The sequence below is a fragment of the Stegostoma tigrinum genome, chromosome 1 (genome assembly GCF_030684315.1).
Source record: "Stegostoma tigrinum isolate sSteTig4 chromosome 1, sSteTig4.hap1, whole genome shotgun sequence".
Classification (NCBI taxonomy): Eukaryota; Metazoa; Chordata; class Chondrichthyes; order Orectolobiformes; family Stegostomatidae; genus Stegostoma; species Stegostoma tigrinum.
Genome location: NC_081354.1, coordinates 71639713 through 71659683, shown reverse-complemented (window position 1 = coordinate 71659683; position 19971 = coordinate 71639713). Strand labels below are relative to the sequence as shown.

At 43.7% G+C, this 19971-nt stretch overlaps 1 long non-coding RNA gene across 2 annotated transcripts in view; it reads left to right on the top strand.

Moving 5' to 3' along the window:
• The first annotated feature begins 11057 nt into the window (after window positions 1-11057).
• Window positions 11058-19971, top strand: part of LOC125448233 (uncharacterized) — a 148651-nt gene continuing 139737 nt past the window's right edge. For both annotated transcript variants that reach the window (XR_009446697.1, XR_007246675.2), the window contains exon 1: window positions 11058-11206. This is a non-coding gene — a long non-coding RNA (uncharacterized LOC125448233). The remainder of the gene's footprint in view (window positions 11207-19971) is intronic.

Sequence of the window (19971 nt, the reverse complement as noted above, 5' to 3'; positions counted from 1 at the left end):
CCTGTAATCAAGTACTTAGATCAAGTACTTCTGGTTTAAGGGAACAGGGTTTGAAATAATGTTTTTCCTGTCCATGGTATCTCTGTACAAACAGCATTATGTGGAGTGTTGATAACTTATCCCCCCGAAACCCCCGACTTTCTAATTCAAATCCATGAAATACACTGGAAAGCTGCTGTTAGAGCTTCTGTCAGAATAATTGGTGCAGTGTGCCAGGCACTTTTAAGCCATGTTAATCTTGAAATTAGCCAAGGTAAATACTTTACACAATTTGCATTTAATATTAATAGTTAAAACTTAAAAGGGCCAAAAAGCCAATGGATCTGTGCCTGATAGGCCAGAATTTAACTTGACATCTGTATTTCCCAGGGTACAGTCTTAAAATTCAGGTTAGTGCAGACCTCAAGGGGGCAGAAAAGGACGGAGGCTCCAAAAGTGGAGTGCATCCATGTCCTTGCCTCTTTGTCACCCAGTTTACCGTTACCAGTGATACGGCTATATTTTGGCCAACTCAATAACTCATTAAGATGGGATTAGAATTTGAAAGTTTCATGTTCTATAGATCTGACTGGGAAATTTCAGATGTTCCCTCCATCATGGTAAAAAGAAAGTGATGCCTGGACAACAACATACTATACAATACCACCTGCAAAAAAAATTACTAAATCTCATCATCTGTGCTTAGGGATTTATGTCCCTACCAACGCTAAGTAACAGTTATCTCTGAAAGAGGAAATATCAATAGGTTTACATAGTTCAAAATAGACACCAGTACATAATACTATACTATGTCCTCATGCCATATAGGGCACAAATGCACAGCTACTGAATCATTAGCATGAAGCTATTGCAAAAACGTTTTAGGATATGTTATCATAGAATGATAGAATCCCCATTGTGTGGAAACAGGCTCTTCGGCCCAACAAATCCACACCGACCCTTGGAGCATCTCACCCAGACACATCCCCCATAACCCACCTAATCTACACGTCCCTGAACACTGTGGGCAATTTGGCATGGCCAATCCAACTACCCTGCACATCTTTGGGCTGTGGGAGGAGAATGATTACAAGCCTTTTGGGCCGAATCTTGCAGCTTTTTGTCCAAGTAACTTCACATTTTTGGAGAATTTTACACTGCAAAACCTGGTGAGTCTTTTCACTCTGTCTTATCAAACTCATTAACATTTCATTAACTACCTTCCCTGCCTCGATGGTGTTTCTTATGTCCTATTTCCACCCAATCGTAACATGTACCTTCCCTGAACAACTCAACCCTCACCTCATGCGTGTGCATCTTTAAAGGCCAGTTGTGCACCGAACAAGCACTGTCAGTCTGGAGGTACCTCTCATTGTTGCTGACATTTGCTCCAGACATGGCACACTGGGGAAATTGAGTGCCTAACTTTATTGCAAGTGTCCCAGAGCTCCTGCTTGATGACATAGCGCCAATGCAGGAATTCTTCCATTGCCGGGTCTAACAGTGAAAGCCACAACATCAGATCATGCCAGGGATTTATGTTGCCAGCTGGGTTAAAGTAGTCTCAGTTGTCTCGAGGAATGCCCAGCAGTGTAGGAAGAACATCAAAGTCCATTACCACTCTGCCAGCACAAGTAACACCATCTCATTTCCACAGTTACTCTATCTTTGCTCAAGCTCTATGATTCTCACGACTGCCTGCAATATTTACCCTCACTTACTGTCACTGATCCCACATCTGATACCACTAAGCTGCATTCCTTCCACACTGCCTACTCATCCAACTGCCCCAAAAGTAGCAGCTCTGTCACCCACTTTCATCTTCTGTAATACCTGCCTCTCTCTCAGCCCAGGAGGGTTAAAAAAAACTATAACAGGGCAGTAGATTGGATTCCCTACAGTGTAGAAACAGGCCCTTTGGCCCAACAAGCCCACACCGCCCCTTGGAGCATCTCACCCAGACCCATCCTCCGATAACCCATACACCCCTGAACACTACAGGCAATTTAGCATGGCCAATCCACCTAGCCTGCACACCTTTGGAATATGGGAGGAAACCGGAGCACCCGGAGGAAGCCCACGCAAACACTGGGAGAATGTGCAAACTCCACACAGGCAGTCACCCGAGGCTGGAATCAAACCTGGGCCCCTGGCGCTGTGAGGTTGCAGTGCTAACCACTGAGCCACCGTGCCGCCCTTAGGAGTCAAGACAACTGCTATTTTCCCATCATTCTGCTCCTTACCATTAAAAGCAGGGGATCCTGACTCTGGCTATCCCAGGCAGGCCCTGCACTAGCACTGGAGGCTGCCCTTGACTTACTGTGCCAGTAACTTCTCAGTAAAGGCTATCTCCTTGTCTTGGCTGAGGCCTGCTAACAATCATGATAATCATCCTGGCTTTGATTTTGTCCATACAGCAATGTAGGACAGCAGTAATACTTGTCTAATATCTATGGTTGAGGGAGCAAAGTGTAAAAGGCAAGGCAATGTAGCGATGCAAACAAGCTCAGAGTTGGTGAGTGACAGGGCAACAGGTGACCAGGTGGGAGATGTAGCCTGGTGCAGTCCGTGAGCTGGGTGTATGTCCCTGAGCACAAATTATCCTTGCTGTAGCAATAAAATGAAAGTTATTGATGCCACCAAGGTGCAGCATTGTATTGCAGAAATGTCCTCTAAGCAGATTAGAGATTGCCTATCAGTAATGATTCTTAGATATTGGCACATGTCGAATACCAATGTACTTGAATCGTGATTTTGTGTGGCTGATGCCCACACAACATGCCCTGAGATGTTGGTGCCTGGTTTCCAATATACAGATTGTTGTCAGCAAGCAGTGAACTGAATGCTCTCGTTTCCCTGGCAAATTTTCCCAATGTCTGAGTTCCTTTGTGGGTTTGGTAAGATGGCAAACTGAATATTACTGAGGTGATTTGGACCATTAGCAAAGAATTTAACATGCATTTAGCCCCATCAATTGGCATCTTGCCAGTGTCTAAAGAGAATCTCACAGAGTTGCTTGTGAAAAGCGTAAAGTTGGAGTGAGATGGTCTTGATGTTGACTCAGGCCTTGCCAGGCTACTTGTCCAATTGTGCCACATATTTCTTTATAGTACATGTTACTCAGACCCCCCGTGGAAGACTCTACTCTTATTTACCATGATAGACTTGGACTGACAGGCGTTTTACTGTCAAAAGCATAAATTCCAAGGAGATTTAGAAAAAGTCACAAAATATTGGAATCCCAAAGGATCTCAATGAAGCTTTAATGTGATATCTCTACCCCATGTGAAACATTGAACAAACTTTGGTACAGTTTGCCAAGACAGAAATGTTTATTACATTCTAGATTTTTAGAAATGGTTACTGACAAGTGACATTGGATGAAAGGAATGTTTTTGTAACTACCTTCTGAAAGACATATGAGAGTTGCACATAGTTACGAATGACAATTGGAATTTCCACTGCTCTGGAAGAATATCAATGCAGCCACTGCACAATGGTCAATGATCTTCCTGAATTGAAGCTATTGTGATGATCTGAAAGTCCATAGATGAGGAGACTCAATAAAAGGAGTCATTGTAAACCACGATCAGAATATGGTTGACTGTGACAGAAACCTTGCCAGATGAGCCTGAAACTGAATAAGAAAAAGATGCATTTGTAGATGCCCCGTGGTCAGGTACATAGGTTGGTTACTGAAGATAAAAGGAAGAAGGGTCTAGGCCCGAAATGTCAGCCTTCCTGCTCCTCTGTTGCTGCTTGGCCTGCTGTGTTCATCCAGCTCTACACCTTGTTATCACAGTCCATATCCTGACAAGGTGAGAGCGGAGCAGAGATGCAATGATCAACAGATGAGAAAACAGTGCACATTTTTCTTTGTTTGTGGGCTATTTAGCAAAGTTGTTGCCTAATTTATCATCAAAGTGTGAACCTCTATGCAAGCTCATTGCAATGGATGATATTGGGGGATAGAATGAGATGCAGCTTTCCTAAGAATTAAAAAAAAGTGATGGTGCCAGTGCGAAAGTGTGAAGATGTCAATAAGAAAGTCACCTTGTAGCATGATGCCAGAAAAGCAGATCTTGGAGCAACCATTAGGCAATGAGGACAACCAAATGTGTTTGCATTCAAGACACTATTGCAAACTGAACACGCTCAGAATGAGAAAAAGCGGCTTATTATTGTATTTGCTTGTGAACATCTATTTGTGAAAGATAAAGTGACAACAAAATACTTCAAAGCATCTTCCTCAAATGTTTACTTCAACACATTGCAAAGAATGTTGGTTAATTTGTAAAAATACCATCTGGACATGACATATAAGAATGACGCATAAGAACTGCAAACAGATGGGCATTGCTGATATGCTAAGCAGAGTAGACTCTCCATATGAAGAATGTTGATGATGCTGAGACAGATTGTGAATTCTTCCAGATTCAACGTCAAGTAACAGATCAAAATCTTCTGGAAGTCATTACTGAATAGAGATTTTGAATCTAAAAGATAATTATCTTGGTCAAATCAAGCAAACTATATAACAAGATGCAACTCTCCAAGTACTACAGGGAGTAGTAATGAAGTTATGGCCTGAAAATATCAAGTACTCATTGGTTGTTACAAGAGAATATTGGGCATACAGATATGTGGTGATAGCCCAAGATGGTAACTAAAATAGTGTGATTATCCCTACAAAGATGAGGTATGGAATGCTAAATCACATTCATGCAAGCCATAAAAGAATTGAGTTTGGTTTCTCAAAGGCAAGGAAAGTGCCCAACTGGCTAAGAGTGTGCAATAAGGGAAAGGGTTACAACAACCGGTTCAGTGCTTGCAATGACTACCAAGCTAAGCAACTGAAGAGCCATGTAGGTCCATGACATTCCAGACAGGCAATGGGTTAAGATGGCACAGACCTCTTCACTATCAAAGAAAATGGTCATTTTGTAAATGTCAACCATTATTCTGAATATTGGGAGTTAGTATCCAGCTGAGATCAATGACTACCAGTGAGAGTGTGGAAGAAATTATAATAAGTGATAAGGGCTCTCAATTCATGTGTGAAGGTTTCAGCCACTTCATAAAGGATTGGGAAATTTAAGACCATACATCATCTGCACACTATCCTCTGCAGACTATCCCTATTTAAATGGAAAGGCTCAGGCACCAGTGAAACCCACTTCAGGAATCATGACAAAATGGAACAACTCCAGTACTGACTTCTCCAAAGCAATGCTCAAGTGAAGAAATACAACACTTGAAGGTATGGAATGGAGTCAAGTTGCACACAAGCAACTTTTGTAACAGTGAAAAAAACAATTGAAGCCAGAAGGCAACTGTGACATAATCAAGATGAAATGACAGAAAGTCAAACTTTGCCTTAACAAAACTATCAAATCATTGCCAGACATAAGTACTATAAAGGTAGTCAGAATTGCAAGATTCAATGTTCTCAACATAAGTCCACCTCTGTGGCAACATAGGACCTCAACTGTGCAGCTGTCATCTCGAGCGCATGTAGTGAACATAAATCATCAGATATATCAGCACACCACAGACATTTACGCACAACTTACAAAGCTGATCCTTCACTGCAGTTAGCTGATCAGGAAGATGAAATTGCACAATCCCACAGAATATATAATGAGCATTATTGCAATATCATAGCACGCTTCAGAGAAGGAACATCACCCTAGGAATCAACAGATGCTAGATAAACAAGCAACCATGGCATTTATGCATACCAATAGGAAACCTGCATAATTTAACATCAATGTACGCAGTGCATGTGCAGACACTGAGATAACAAAGTGTGGAGCTGGATGAACACAGCAGGCCAAGCAGCATCTCAGGAGCACAAAAGCCGACGTTTCGGGCCTAGACCCTTCATCAGAGAGGGGGATGGGAAGAGGGAACCGGAATAAAAAGGGGAGAGGGGAAGGTGGACCGAAGATGTAGAGAAAAGAAGATAGGTAGAGAGGAGAGTATAGGTGAGGAGGTAGGGAGGGGATAGGACAGTCCAGGGAAGACGGACAGGTCAAGGAGGCGGGATGAGGTGGTAGGTAGGAAATGGAGGTGCAGCTTGAGGTGGGAGGAAGGGATGGGTGAGAAGAAGAACAGGTTAGGGAAGCGGAGACAGGCTGAGCTGGTTTTGTGATGCAGTGGGGGGAGGGGTCGAGCTGGGCTGGTTTTGGGATGCAGTGGGGGGAGGGGAAGAACTGGGCTGGTTTTGGGATGCAGTGGGAGAAGGGGAGATTTCGAAGCTTGTGAAGTCCACATTGATACCATTGGGCTGCAGGGTTCCCAGGCGGAATATGAGTTGCTGTTCTTGCAACCTCATGGTGTCATCATTATGGCACTGCAGGAGGCCCAGGATGGACTTGAGGAATGGGAGGGGGAGTTAAAATGGTTCGCGACTGGGAGGTGCAGGTGTTTGTTGCGAACCGAGCGGAGGTGTTCTGCAAAGCGGTCCCCAAGCCTCCGCTTGGTTTCCCCAATATAGAGGTAGCCACACTGGGTACAATGGATACAATATACCACATTGGCAGATGTGCAGGTGAACATCTCCTTAGTATGGAAAATCATCTTGGGTCCTGGGATAGGTGTGAGGGAGGAGGTGTGGGGGCAAGTGTAGCACTTCCTGCGGTTGCAGAGGAAGGTGAACCTGCAGCCCAAAGGTATCAATGTAGACTTCACAAGCTTCAAAATCTCCCCTTCCCTCACTGCATCCCAAAACCAGCCCAGCTCGACCCCTCCCCCAAGTGCATCACAAAACCAGCCCAACTTGACACCGCCCCCACTGCATCCCAAAACCAGCCCAGCCTGCCTCCGCTTCCCTAACCTGTTCTTCCTCTTACCCATCCCTTCCTCCCACCTCAAGCCGCACCTCCATTTCCTACCTACCACCTCACCCTGCCTCCTTGACCTGTCCGTCTTCCCTGGACTGACATATCCCCTCCCTACCTCCCCACCTATACTCTCTCCACCTATCTTCTTTTCTCTCCATTTTCGGTCCACCTCCCCCTCTCTCCCTATTTATTCCAGTTCCCTCTCCCCATCCCCCTCTCTGGTGAAGGGTCTAGGCCCGAAACGTCAGCTTTTGTGCTCCTGAGATGCTGCTTGGCCTGCTGTGTTCATCCAGCTCCACACTTTGTTATCTTGGATTCTCCAGCATCTGCAGTTCCCATTATCACTGTACAGACACTGATATTTGTGGAACTGATTAAAGTTAGTACAGTCAATGAATGATAATTTTCATAGTGCCCACACATATTGGACAATTTGAGTAATTTATACTGGCAAATAAGTGTGCATGTAACTTGTTCTTGGTTTTTATGTCAAGAGGGGTGTTTAGAGAAATATAATTGTACCTAGTATACTGGATATACCTAGCATAGTAGATGGATTGCCAACCTCATGTCATCTCTGCCTCTGTTGTTAATCCCTTTGGGTGCAGGTTGCAACCACCATCAAATACAAATTGCTTGAAGGGTCACTGGACCTGAAACATTAGCTCTCTTTTCTCTCCACAGATGCTGCCATACCTGCTGAGTTTGGCCAGCAATTTCTGTTTTTGTCATTGCTTGAAGCTAGTATGTTCCTGTTAAGTGGCTATGAAGACATATGACAGGGGTAATGAGACTAAGATTGGTTAGAGTTATGTCAGTAAGGCTAAGTATAACCTGCAGAATGAATTCTTAGGGCTGGGTATGACTTAATGTCATCATGCAAATTGGGAGTTAGTAAGTCAACGGTTAATTTTAAAACTCCTGATATTTATCTCAATGAAAGCCAATCAGGAGAGATGTACATCTGATATGTTTATAACTGGCAGCTAATCCACAACATCAGTTTTATGCATGGCAACAAGTTTAAAATTGACCTTTCAATTGTAAAAAGAAACAGAAAATGTCCCAATGATTGCATATGGGATTTGACAGTGGGGAACAGGATTTCACAGTAAAAACTGAAAGAACTGCAGATGCTGCAAATCTGAAATAAAAACTAAATTGCTGGAAAAGCTCAGCAAGTCTGGCAGCATCTATGGAGAGAAAGCAAAGTGAGCGTTTCAGGTCAAGGATTTCATATTAAACTGGTTCGTGGTATACAAAACTTGAATAAGCAAAATTTTAATTTGTGTTAATTATTCAGACACATGTGAGAATGGCAACCCTATAGATTCCATAATGTGTCTCCCAAGAAATTAAACACCTGCCTTATTTCTGATTCCAACAGTTGGAGTTTATTTTGCTTGCAATTGCTGAGAACTGTCTGTGTATAAAAACCAAAAGAACTATGGATGCTGTAACTCAGAAACACAAACAAAAATTGTTGGAAAAGCTCAGCAGGTTTGTCAGCATCTGTGAAGAGAAATCAGAGTTAATCTTTCGGGTCTGGTGGCCCTTCCTCAGAACATTATAGTTTCAATTTTTAGAATGTTAGAATATGGCACTGTTAACTAATCAACTAACCATTGATTTTCCAAAAGGACATACTTAACCACTTCTCTATTTTTGAAGATTGTCATAGCAAAGACAAAGCAATTTGTGTCTATCATCTGCAATCAGACATTTGCACATCATTGCACTACTCTCTCTTCCTTTCTTGCTCTGAAAAGTTCAAAGGCTATTTAAATAAGCTATTAGCACATTTTCTGTGATCGTTATAAAAAGATTGAATATTCAACCACTTCTTCAGCAATGTCATGGATTGCTTTTTCAAACTGGATTGTCTTTGGCATTTTTCAAATTGTATGCATTGGTAAGCAGATAGGATCTCAGGCTAATAGAAGCCAACACATCAGGCTATTTCTGTTAAATGGAAATTAGGAACTGTTAACTGGCAAGGCATTTGGGAATAATTTCACAAATAGTCATCATCTTTAAGCTTTTAAAAAGCAAATTTTCACTGAACAGACATAAACTATAACCATTTCTGATGTTACTCAATTAGAAGCTAAGCCACTATTTGTCATATCATTCTGCAAACATGTCGGAAACCAAATGATGTGTTGTACTTTCTAGTCATGAATAGATTTTTTGGGGAAAAGAGAAAGTAGATCATTGAAAGATCTCTTCTTGTGTCACATGTACACTTTTTCAACAATTAAATGAAGGAGACACACAATTGGATTGAATGGAGCTGTTCATCACTGCAATCCACTCTCTCAAAAGAGTATTATGAGGGCAAAGATTTGAAGAAATCTGCATATGTAAAATTAGGTGTGTTCTAATATTTGCTACAACAAAGCACAATTAGCTCTAGTATAATGCGGTCACCATTTGTACACCATGAAAAAGGTGTCTTGCAATTGCTGAGAACTGTCTGTGTATAAAAACCAAAAGAACTATGGATGCTGTAACTCAGAAACACAAACAAAAATTGTTGGAAAAGCTCAGCATGAAAGGAATTTGTAAACTTCTGAATCCCCACATACCACAGAAATAAACTGATTGTTTGTCTATTAGAATTTTACATAGCATTCATTCAACCTGACTATCAGCCATTCTCTAGCTCTTCAGGGGGTCCCTGTTTGTAATTGAAAACAGAAACATAAAACATAGAACATAGAGCAATACAGCGCAAACAGGCCTTTCGGCCCTTGATGTTGCGCCAACCTGTGAACTAATCTAAGCCCATCCCCCTACACTATCCCATCATCCATATGCTTATCCAAGGACTGTTTCAATGCCCCTAATGTGGCTGAGTTAACTACATTGGCAGGCAGGGAATTCCACGCCCTTACCACTCTCTGAGTAAAGAACCTGCCTCTGACATCTGTCTTAAATCTATCACCCCTCAATTTACAGCTATGCCCCCTTGTACAAGCCGACGTCAACAACCTTGGAAAAAGACTCTCACTGTCCACCCTATCTAATCCTCTGATCATCTTGTATGTCTCTATTAAATCTCCTCTCAGCCTTCTTCTCTCCAATGAGAACAGAACTAAATCCCTCAGCCTTTCCTCAGGTCTAATCTGCTCCAGATCAGGCAACTTCCTGGTAAATCTCCTCTGCATCTTTTCGAATGTTTCCACATCCTTCCTGTAATGGGGCAACCAGAACTGTACACAATATTCCAAATGAGGCCGCAATAGCGTTTTGTACAGTTGCAGCATGACATCACGGCTCCGGAACTCAATCCCTCTGCCCATAAAACCTAACACACCGTATGCCTTCTTAATAGCTCTATCAATCTGGGTGGCAACTTTCAGGGATCCATGTACATGGGCACCAAGTTCCCTCTGCACATCCACACTACCAAGAATCTTTCCATTGACTCTATTATTAGGCCTTCCTATTATTCTTCCCAAAGTGAATCACTTCACATTTATCTGCATTGAACTCCATTTTGCCACCTTTCAGCCCAATTCTGCAGTTTATCCAAAGAAACTATGTACTTGTGACAGAAAATATATGTAAATAGGTTATTCCCCCTATTGGGCATCACAAGTGCATCTGCTTCTACATTGGGTTAGTGCCCACATTCATGAACATACATTTTCAGTCAGATAGGAATCGGGGTGGGGGGGACCCTAATCGATGTTTCCCTCACCAACCTAGAATTCAGAAACGATCTGCAGCATCAAAATTGTCACTTTGACGAAGACATAAATTAGAACAGATGGCAACAGAACTTCTGAATAAGGGTCACTGGACTGGAGAAAACTCTGCTTTCTCTCGACAGATTCTGCGCAGACCAGTTGAGTTTTTCCAGCAATTTCTCCTTTAATTTCTGATTGACAAATCAAAACTTCTGTACATAAATATAGAGATTAGTTTCATTGTTCGTTATCCGCACCTGCATTTTGTGGTTTATAAAGAAGCTGCAATCGGTGTAGATCTTCCTCTTCAATGCTACGAAGTAATTTGCAATTGCAGGTCACAATAAAAAGTCCCAGGACAGGAATCTTGCGCACCCTAGTACAACACCATCTGCAGTGCACCGAGCAGTGGTGCATCTCCTGGACTGTGTGTGGGTTTCCCAACACCCTGTCATGGTCAAATAAAGTTTAGCAACGCTCTAAAATAAAGTAAAAGTTGACAGGCCTGAAGGAAAAATGAGGAAGTCAACAGCATCGATTCCTCATAATTGGGATTGTCAGCATAAACTGTGGCTATAACCCATGCTGTAGAAACTACTGACGATACAGCCGCTTTAAAATTCTGCTCTACGGGCCGTCCCTACGGTTCCACTTGCAAATCGATTTGTATGCAAGTCAGAACAAAAGGTAGGACGATATTAAATAACCATCTGTAAGCTCGTGAAAATTCAAATGTCAGATCTTTACTATTAACTCCATGTATGGGATCGCATTGCTAAGTACGAGCTTTTGCAAATTTGGTGTCCCCTGTATACAGGTTCAATCAATGCCAATTGGCAAAATAATGCTCAGCTACATTGTAGCATTCAACGTACAAAACTTAGCAAACTCTCAAGTATGTTGTAAAAATATCACGAATAAACCTGTTCAAACACACTGCTGGAGTAAGTGGGACTTGAGCCCTGGCCTCCTGTTTCAGAGGTCAGGACATTACCAACGCACCAAATAAGTCCTTTCTGTATGCATGTATGTGTATTATCACAAAGATACTTTGAGGTCCAAGTCAGTTTTGGCTGTTGGGTAAAATAGGAAAGACTGAGGAAAAGAAAATCAGGTAGAGTACGAAACACGTCCATGACTCATGAATACAAAGTGTGGAGCTGGATGAACACAGCAGGCCAAGCAGCATCTCAGGAGCACAAAAGCTGATGTTTTGGCCCTAGACCCTTCATCAGAGAGGGGGATGGGGAGAGGGAACTGGAATAAATAGGGAGAGAGGGAGAGGCGGACTGAAGATGGAGAGAAAAGAAGATAGGTGGAAAGGAGAGTATAGGTGGGGAGGTAGGGAGGGGATAGGTCAGTCCAGGGAAGATGGACAGGTCAAGGAGGTGAGATGAGGTGGTAGGTAGGAAATGGAGGTGCGGCTTGAGGTGCGAGGAAGGGATGGGTGAGAGGAAGACCAGGTTAGGGAAGCAGAGACAGGCTGGGCTGATTTTGTGATGCAGTAGGGGAAGGGGAGATTTTGAAGCTTGTGAAGTCCACGTTGATACCATTGGGCTGCAGGGTTCCCAAGCGGAATATGAGTTACTGTTCCTGCAACCTTCGGGTGGCATCATTGTGGCACTGCAGGAGGCCCATGATGGACATGTTGTCTGAGGAATGGGAGGGGGAAGCCTCCGCTTGGTTTCCCCAATGTAGAGGAAGCCACACCGGGTGCAGTGGATACAATATACCACATTGGCAGAGGTACCACTTTGCGGAACACCTCCGCTCGGTTCGCAACAAACAACTGCACCTCCCAGTCGCGAACCATTTCAACTCCCCCTCCCTTTCCTCAGATGACACGTCCATCATGGGCCTCCTGCAGTGCCACACTGATGCCACCCGAAGGTTGCAGGAACAGCAACTCATATTCCGCTTGGGAACCCTGCAGCCCAATGGTATCAACATGGACTTCACAAGCTTCAAAATCTCCCCTTCCCCTACTGCATCCCAAAATCAGCCCAGCTCGTCCCCTCCCCCCACTGCATCCTAAAACCAGCCCAGCCTGTCTCTGCTTCCCTAACCAGTTCTTCCTCTTACCCATCCCTTCCTCCAACCTCAAGCCACACCTCCATTTCCTACCTACCACCTCAACCCGCCTCCTTGACCTGTCCATCTTCCCTGGACTGACCTATCCCCTCCCTACCTCCCCACCTATACTCTCCTCTCTACCTATCTTCTTTTCTCTCCATCTTCAGTCCACCTCCCCCTCTCTCCCTATTTATTCCAGTTCCCTCTCCCCATCCCCCTCTCTGATGAAGGGTCTAGGCCCGAAACGTCAGCTTTTGTGCTCCTGAGATGCTGCTTGGCCTGCTGTGTTGATCCAGCTCCACACTTTGTTATCTTGGATTCTCCAGCATCTGCAGTTCCCATTATCACTTATCCATGAATCATGAAATCCCTTTTACAATTCTGCAAGTATTAAAATTCACCCCCAATGAATCAGTAGCCCCAAATTTCCAGGAGTGCACTTACACAAAAAATGTATCAATAAGTACTTTGTTTTTGCCCAAATCTAACAATCGGGAAATGATGTCATTTCCTGCAGAATTCATCTGCTTGAATTTTTGAATCATTAAATAATCAATAAAAGTTGCACTACATACTACCTTTTGCAATGAAAGTATTAATGCTTATTTTCAGATGGTGTTTTGCTCTCAAGAAATAAAGAGAACCTATGTTGTACAACTAGTTAAAAAAAATTTACTTCTTTCTAAAATCATAATTCTTTCCTGTGTGGATTGTGCAATAGATCATTTTGTTATGTCACATTTTGCCCCATTTTGAAGTGTGAAAGACTCACTGAACTTGCACAATGAATAAACAGAAACAGATGGTAGATGGAGACTATGTAAATAAGCAGCAAGGCCATTAAGCAGACATTTGACAGAGATGTCTGGACATACAATGTGTTGCAGCTGTAGCATGTGGGGGCTGGTGGAAGCCAGCTTGATCAATAGTGCTCGCACCAGCAGCAAGTGTCAGTTGGTTGGAGAACTTTGACTCAGATTTAATGAGCTGAAGTCTGAGCTGTGGACACTGTGACACACCAGGGAGTGTCTATTTACCACTGTGTTTCAGGGGTTAGTCACATCTTTTAGATGAATTACATCAAATTTGGCCCATAGTCAGGGTCAGGAGGGTGTGACCATGAATAAGGCAGGTGTAGGGATCCAGAATTTAGCTTTGTACATGCCTCGGAAAGTATTCTTGTTCAATAGGTATGAAGTACTTACTCCCAGTGTGGATGACAACACAGACTGCAGGGAGGATTAGCAAGTTGACTCAGAACCATGGTCGAGTGCCTCCTTCAAATGGAGGGGAGAAAAGATAAATGGATTAGAAATAAGGGATAGTCTAATTAGAGAAATAGAAACTATTCTCTACAGCAAAGACAGAGAGTCCTGAAAACTCTGTTGACTTCAAGGTGTCAGGGTGTTGGCTTTAGCCCTGAAGAGGAGCTCTGCGCAGAATAGGAAGGATCTAGCTGTGAAGGCCTATTTATCAATGATGTAGGTAGGGCTAAGAAACAGGTTCCAATGAGGAATTACAAGCAGTTGGGATCTAAATTAAGAAACAGAAGCACAAAGATAATAGTCTCTATTTGCAACTTTGTGCTGTAAATAAGAATAGAGGGATAGCTTCATTGCTTAAAGGCTGGTGTGGGAGAAATGGGTTTCAATTGATGGGGCACTTGCACCAGTACTGGGGAAAGAAGGAGCTTTTCCTTATGGACAGGTTTTATTTGAATGATGCTGGGCCAGTATCTTGGTGAATTATATAACTAGGGTAGTAGGTAAGGCTTTAAACTCACTAGTGGTGGTGGTTCAATTAAAGGGAAATTTAAGAACTAAAAACAAACTAGTGAAGTGCCTCAAGGATCAGCCCCAGGACCTCATTTATTTAATGTATCCAAATTTTCTATTGATACAAAATTTGTTGGGAGGACATTTTGTGATGAGGGCATAAAGAATTTGAGGGGATACAAGTAGTTTGAGTGAGCAAAACAACTTGGCACATGGAGTTTAGTGTAGAAATACGTAGGTCTTGCACTTTCATAGGAATAAATAGGCAGTCTATTATTTAAATAAAGAGAGAATCTTAAAAAGTGCAGCACATCTGGGTGTTGTCATGTACAATACATAAAAAGCATACAGGTACAGCACAGGTAAATGGGATTTTGGACGTTATTGCGAGGGCAATGAAATGTAAAACACCAAGGTCTTGTTACAACTGTACAGGATCTTAGCGAGGTTCAGAAGATTGGCGCACAACGATGGACATGTGGATACATTGACATCTGGTTCCGCCAGCTGTTGCAATGCATGGCTTTTGAAAATCTGTGTAGTGGTAAGAAAATTTAAAGGGAATAGAGACCTGGGGTACAGCATGTGATTTTGATCCCGGTATCTCATAAAGGATGTCCTGGTATTGGAGGCAGTTCAAAAGAGATTCACTAAGCTGATGCCTGGGATGGAGAGGTTAACTTATCAAGAGCAGCTAAAGATAATCGTTGAGTCGGGAAGAATGAGGGCTGATCTTGTTGAAACTTACAAGATTCTGAGGGAGCTTACCAGGGTAGGTGCTGTGAAGTTGTTTCCAATTGTGGGAGAATCCTGAACCAGGAGACAAAGCTACAGATAAGTGAACACTCATTAAAACTGAGGTGCGAAGGAATTTCTTCTCACAGAGTACTGTGAATATCTGGAATACCTGACCACAGTGAATTGTGAAGGCTAGATCACTGGAAGTATTAAAAAAGGAGTTAGATTGACTTTTTTAAAAAAAATTGAGGGATTGAGAGCTGCGATGAGCTGGCAGAAAAGAGGAATTGTGGCCAAAGGCAGATAAGTAATGATCTTATTAAATGTTGGAGAAGGTTTGAGGGGTCAAATGACATACTCCTGTTTATATATCTTTTGTTTGTGTCCCAGAAATGGTACAAATTATCAAGAAAATTCATAAACTACTTACTGGGTACAGAAGGTTCAGAGGGAGGTGGAAAAGTAAATAAGAGCAGCGAAGAGTGATTAAGATAAAGGATTGATAGCTGACATAATGGGGAATCCCAGACTCCTCAATAGGCACATAAATAGTAAAAAGATTGTTTAAAAATGAAGTGGGGTTGATTAGGGACCTAAATGGGAATTTACATATGAAGGTAGTGGCTGTCAATACTCAAAGTTAATAAGATGCCGGGAGTGGATGATGTGCATTCAAAATTATTGCAGTAAGCATGGTGGCTCAGTGCTTAGCACTGCTGCCTCATAGCGCCAGGGACCCGGCTTCAATTCCACCCTCGGGCGATTGTCTGTGTGGAGTTTGCACATTCTCCCCGTGTCTGCGTGGGTTTCCTCTGGGTGCTCCCGTTTCCTCCCACCGTCCAAAGATGTGCAGGTAAGGTGAATTGGTCATGCTAAATTGCCCATTGTATCTGGGGATGGGTCTGGGTGGGATACTCTGAGGGTTGGTGTGGACTTGTTGGGCCAAAGGGCTTGTTTCCGTACAGTAGGGATTCTGATGAAGCGAGAATGGAAATTGCAGAAACACAGGCAAGTTTCTTTTAAACTTCCCCAAACACAAGGGTGGTGCAATAGAACTGGGGAAATGCAAGCATCACACCCTAGTTCAACTAAGATTGTAAACAAAAGCTGAACAGTTACAGTCCAGAGATAATGGGAACTGCAGATGCTGGAGATTCCAAGATAATAAAATGTGAGGCTGGATGAACACAGCAGGCCAAGCAGCATCTCAGGAGCACAAAAGCTGACGTTTCGGGCCTAGACCCTTCATCAGAGAGGGGGATGGGGGGAGGGAACTGGAATAAATAGGGAGAGAGGGGGAGGCGGACCGAAGATGGAGAGCAAAGAAGATAGGTGGAGAGGGTGTAGGTGGGGAGGTAGGGAGGGGATAGGTCAGTCCAGGGAAGACGGACAGGTCAAGGAGGTGGGATGAGGTTAGTAGGTAGCTGGGGGTGCGGCTGGGGGTGGGAGGAAGGGATGGGTGAGAGGAAGAACCGGTTAGGGAGGCAGAGACAGGTTGGACTGGTTTTGGGATGCAGTGGGTGGGGGGGAAGAGCTGGGCTGGTTGTGTGGTGCAGTGGGGGGAGGGGATGAACTGGGCTGGTTTAGGGATGCAGTGGGGGAAGGGGAGATTTTGAAACTGGTGAAGTCCACATTGATACCATATGGCTGCAGGGTTCCCAGGCGGAATATGAGTTGCTGTTCCTGCAACCTTCGGGTGGCATCATTGTGGCAGTGCAGGAGGCCCATGATGGACATGTCATCAAGAGAATGGGAGGGGGAGTGGAAATGGTTTGCGACTGGGAGGTGCAGTTGTTTGTTGCGAACTGAGCGGAGGTGTTCTGCAAAGCGGTCCCCAAGCCTCCGCTTGGTTTCCCCAATGTAGAGAAAGCCGCACCGGGTACAGTGGATGCAGTATACCACATTGGCAGATGTGCAGGTGAACCTCTGCTTAATGTGGAATGTCATCTTGGGGCCTGGGATGGGGGTGAGGGAGGAGGTGTGGGGACAAGTGTAGCATTTCCTGCGGTTGCAGGGGAAGGTGCCGGGTGTGGTGGGGTTGGAGGGCAGTGTGGAGCGAACAAGGGAGTCACGGAGAGAGTGGTCTCTCCGGAAAGCAGACAGGGGTGGGGATGGAAAAATGTCTTGGGTGGTGGGGTCGGATTGTAAATGGCGGAAGTGTCGGAGGATAATGCGTTGTATCCGGAGGTTGGTAGGGTGGTGTGTGAGAACGAGGGGGATCCTCTTGGGGCGGTTGTGGCGGGGGCGGGGTGTGAGGGATGTGTCGCGGGAAATGCGGGAGACGCGGTCAAGGGCGTTCTCAATCACCGTGGGGGGGAAGTTGCGGTCCTTAAAGAACTTGGACATCTGGGATGTGCGGGAGTGGAATGTCTTATCGTGGGAGCAGATGCGGCGGAGGCGGAGGAATTGGGAATAGGGGATGGAGTTTTTGCAGGAGGGTGGGTGGGAGGAGGTGTATTCTAGGTAGCTGTGGGAGTCGGTGGGCTTGAAATGGACATCAGTTACAAGCTGGTTGCCTGAGATGGAGACTGAGAGGTCCAGGAAGGTGAGGGATGTGCTGGAGATGGCCCAGGTGAACTGAAGGTTGGGGTGGAAGGTGTTGGTGAAGTGGATGAACTGTTCGAGCTCCTCTGGGGAGCAAGAGGCGGCGCCGATACAGTCATCAATGTACCGGAGGAAGAGGTGGGGTTTGGGGCCTGTGTAGGTGCGGAAGATGGACTGTTCCACGTAACCTACAAAGAGGCAGGCATAGCTGGGGCCCATGCGGGTGCCCATGGCCACCCCCTTAGTCTGTAGGAAGTGGGAGGAGTCAAAAGAGAAGTTGTTGAGTGTGAGGACGAGTTCCGCTAGGCGGATGAGAGTGTCGGTGGAGGGGGCCTGGTCGGGCCTGCGGGACAGGAAGAAGCGGAGGGCCTTGAGGCCATCTCCATGCGGAATGCAGGTGTACAGGGACTGGACGTCCATGGTGAATATGAGGTGTTGGGGGCCAGGGAATTGGAAGTCCTGGAGGAGGTGGAGGGCGTGGGTGGTGTCACGGACATAGGTGGGGAGTTCCTGGACCAAAGGGGAGAAAATGGAGTCCAGTCAGTTTAACTTCAGTTGTGGAGAAACTTCATGTAAAGTTATTTGGGATAGAATTAATAATAACATAGAAAAATGTGGGTTAATTAGGAAGATCCAACATGAATTTCTTTAGGGAGAATCATGTTTAATTAATGTTTTATTTTTCAGAGTGTAGGCAAGTGTGTAGTGGAATTCCCCAAAGGTCACTTTTGAGTTCCTTGCTTTTCCTTGCGTATGTATAAATAATCTTTCTAAGCAGGGGAAAATTCAAAGTTTGAGAATCATACAAAATTTGGAAGAATTGTAATGTGAAAAACTGTGTGAAACTACAAAAGCACCCTGATAAGTTGCAGCAGTGGGGGGATAAGTAGCAAATGAAATTCATTGAAGAGAAAGTGATACATTTTGTTAGAAGAATGTGGAGATACAATATTAAATAAAGGGCACTGACTCAAATGGTATATAGGAGCAAAGGGACCTGCATTATATTTTCTCAAGTCAATAAAGATGGCAGGATAGAGCGATCAAGCGGTTAATAAAGCATACAGTATTCTAGGCTTTATTGATGACACTAGTTAGATGTCAGGCAGAATATTATATACAGCTCCTGGCATCACACTTCAAAAAAGATACTTGGAGTGTTTCAGAGAGAATAAAGAAGATGTTTGCGAGAATGGTTCCAGGACTGAAAAAAATTCAGTTACAGGTTGATAGGAGAAATTGTTTTTTTCCTTGGAAAGCCAGTAGTAGATTTGATAGAAATTATAATGAGAGGGCTGAGCAGAGTTGGTATGGAGAATCTGTTCCCTCTCATAAAAGCATTGAGACTGTGAGCGAATGGATATGATATAAATTACAAAATAAGCAGATGTGAGTTGAGAAAAAGCTTTGTACATGGCAAATGTTTAGGTGGAAGGATAGTGGAGGCAGGTTCAATCAGAACTTTCAAGAGCAAATGATGATTTTTGAAATAGAAAAAATGTTGTGGGGAAAAGGTAGGAGGATGGCTCTAAGTCATAATAGTCATTTAGAGGACCAGTGCAGACACGATGTGCCTAATGTCCTCCTCCCACACTGTAACATTTCTGTAATACATAGCCATGTCAAAATTGACGTATGCATGAATTTGCAAAAGTAGTGAGCACCATATTTATGTTGGAGTTGTGTCAGAATTCTAACAGGAGATCCTGGCCAGTGTAAGATTTCAATCACTTTGGAAGCGATTGAACTTTGAAATCCCTTTGGATTTCAATCACTTTTCTATTCATCTCTGGCTGCCTGTAATTATAGCAGTAATAATAATAAAATGACCCATCAAAAGCTCCAATATAGACGTTTGTTTTTTTAAATGGTTGAAACACGATACTATGATCTTCAGTTATGGGACCAGGAGACCTACCTTAAAATCAATGGGCTAATTGTCTGTTAGAATGAATGGGATCAAGAAATATTACTTTATCAGATCCCAGTGTGTTTGTCATTGTTTTGAAAATGTAACATGCGTTTATAACCATCTATTTCTCCAAGCAGGAAGCAATCCATGTTCTGTGAATGAAGGTCTCCTTCACACACTACAGGTCAGATCATAAAACTTAAGAACAGACCAACTTCCTGCACCATTAAATTTCATGTCCCAGTTTCCCAAATCATTTTGTAAGAAACACCGAGCTGTTTTATTTTTCATCTCTCTGTGCAAATCTGCCTACTTTCCTTTCAATTTAGTCTGTTTCAGACAAAACCATAATTTTTCATTTGTGCGTCCAAGAAATCTAATGTCATTGAGTTTTACTTAAACCCGTCCCT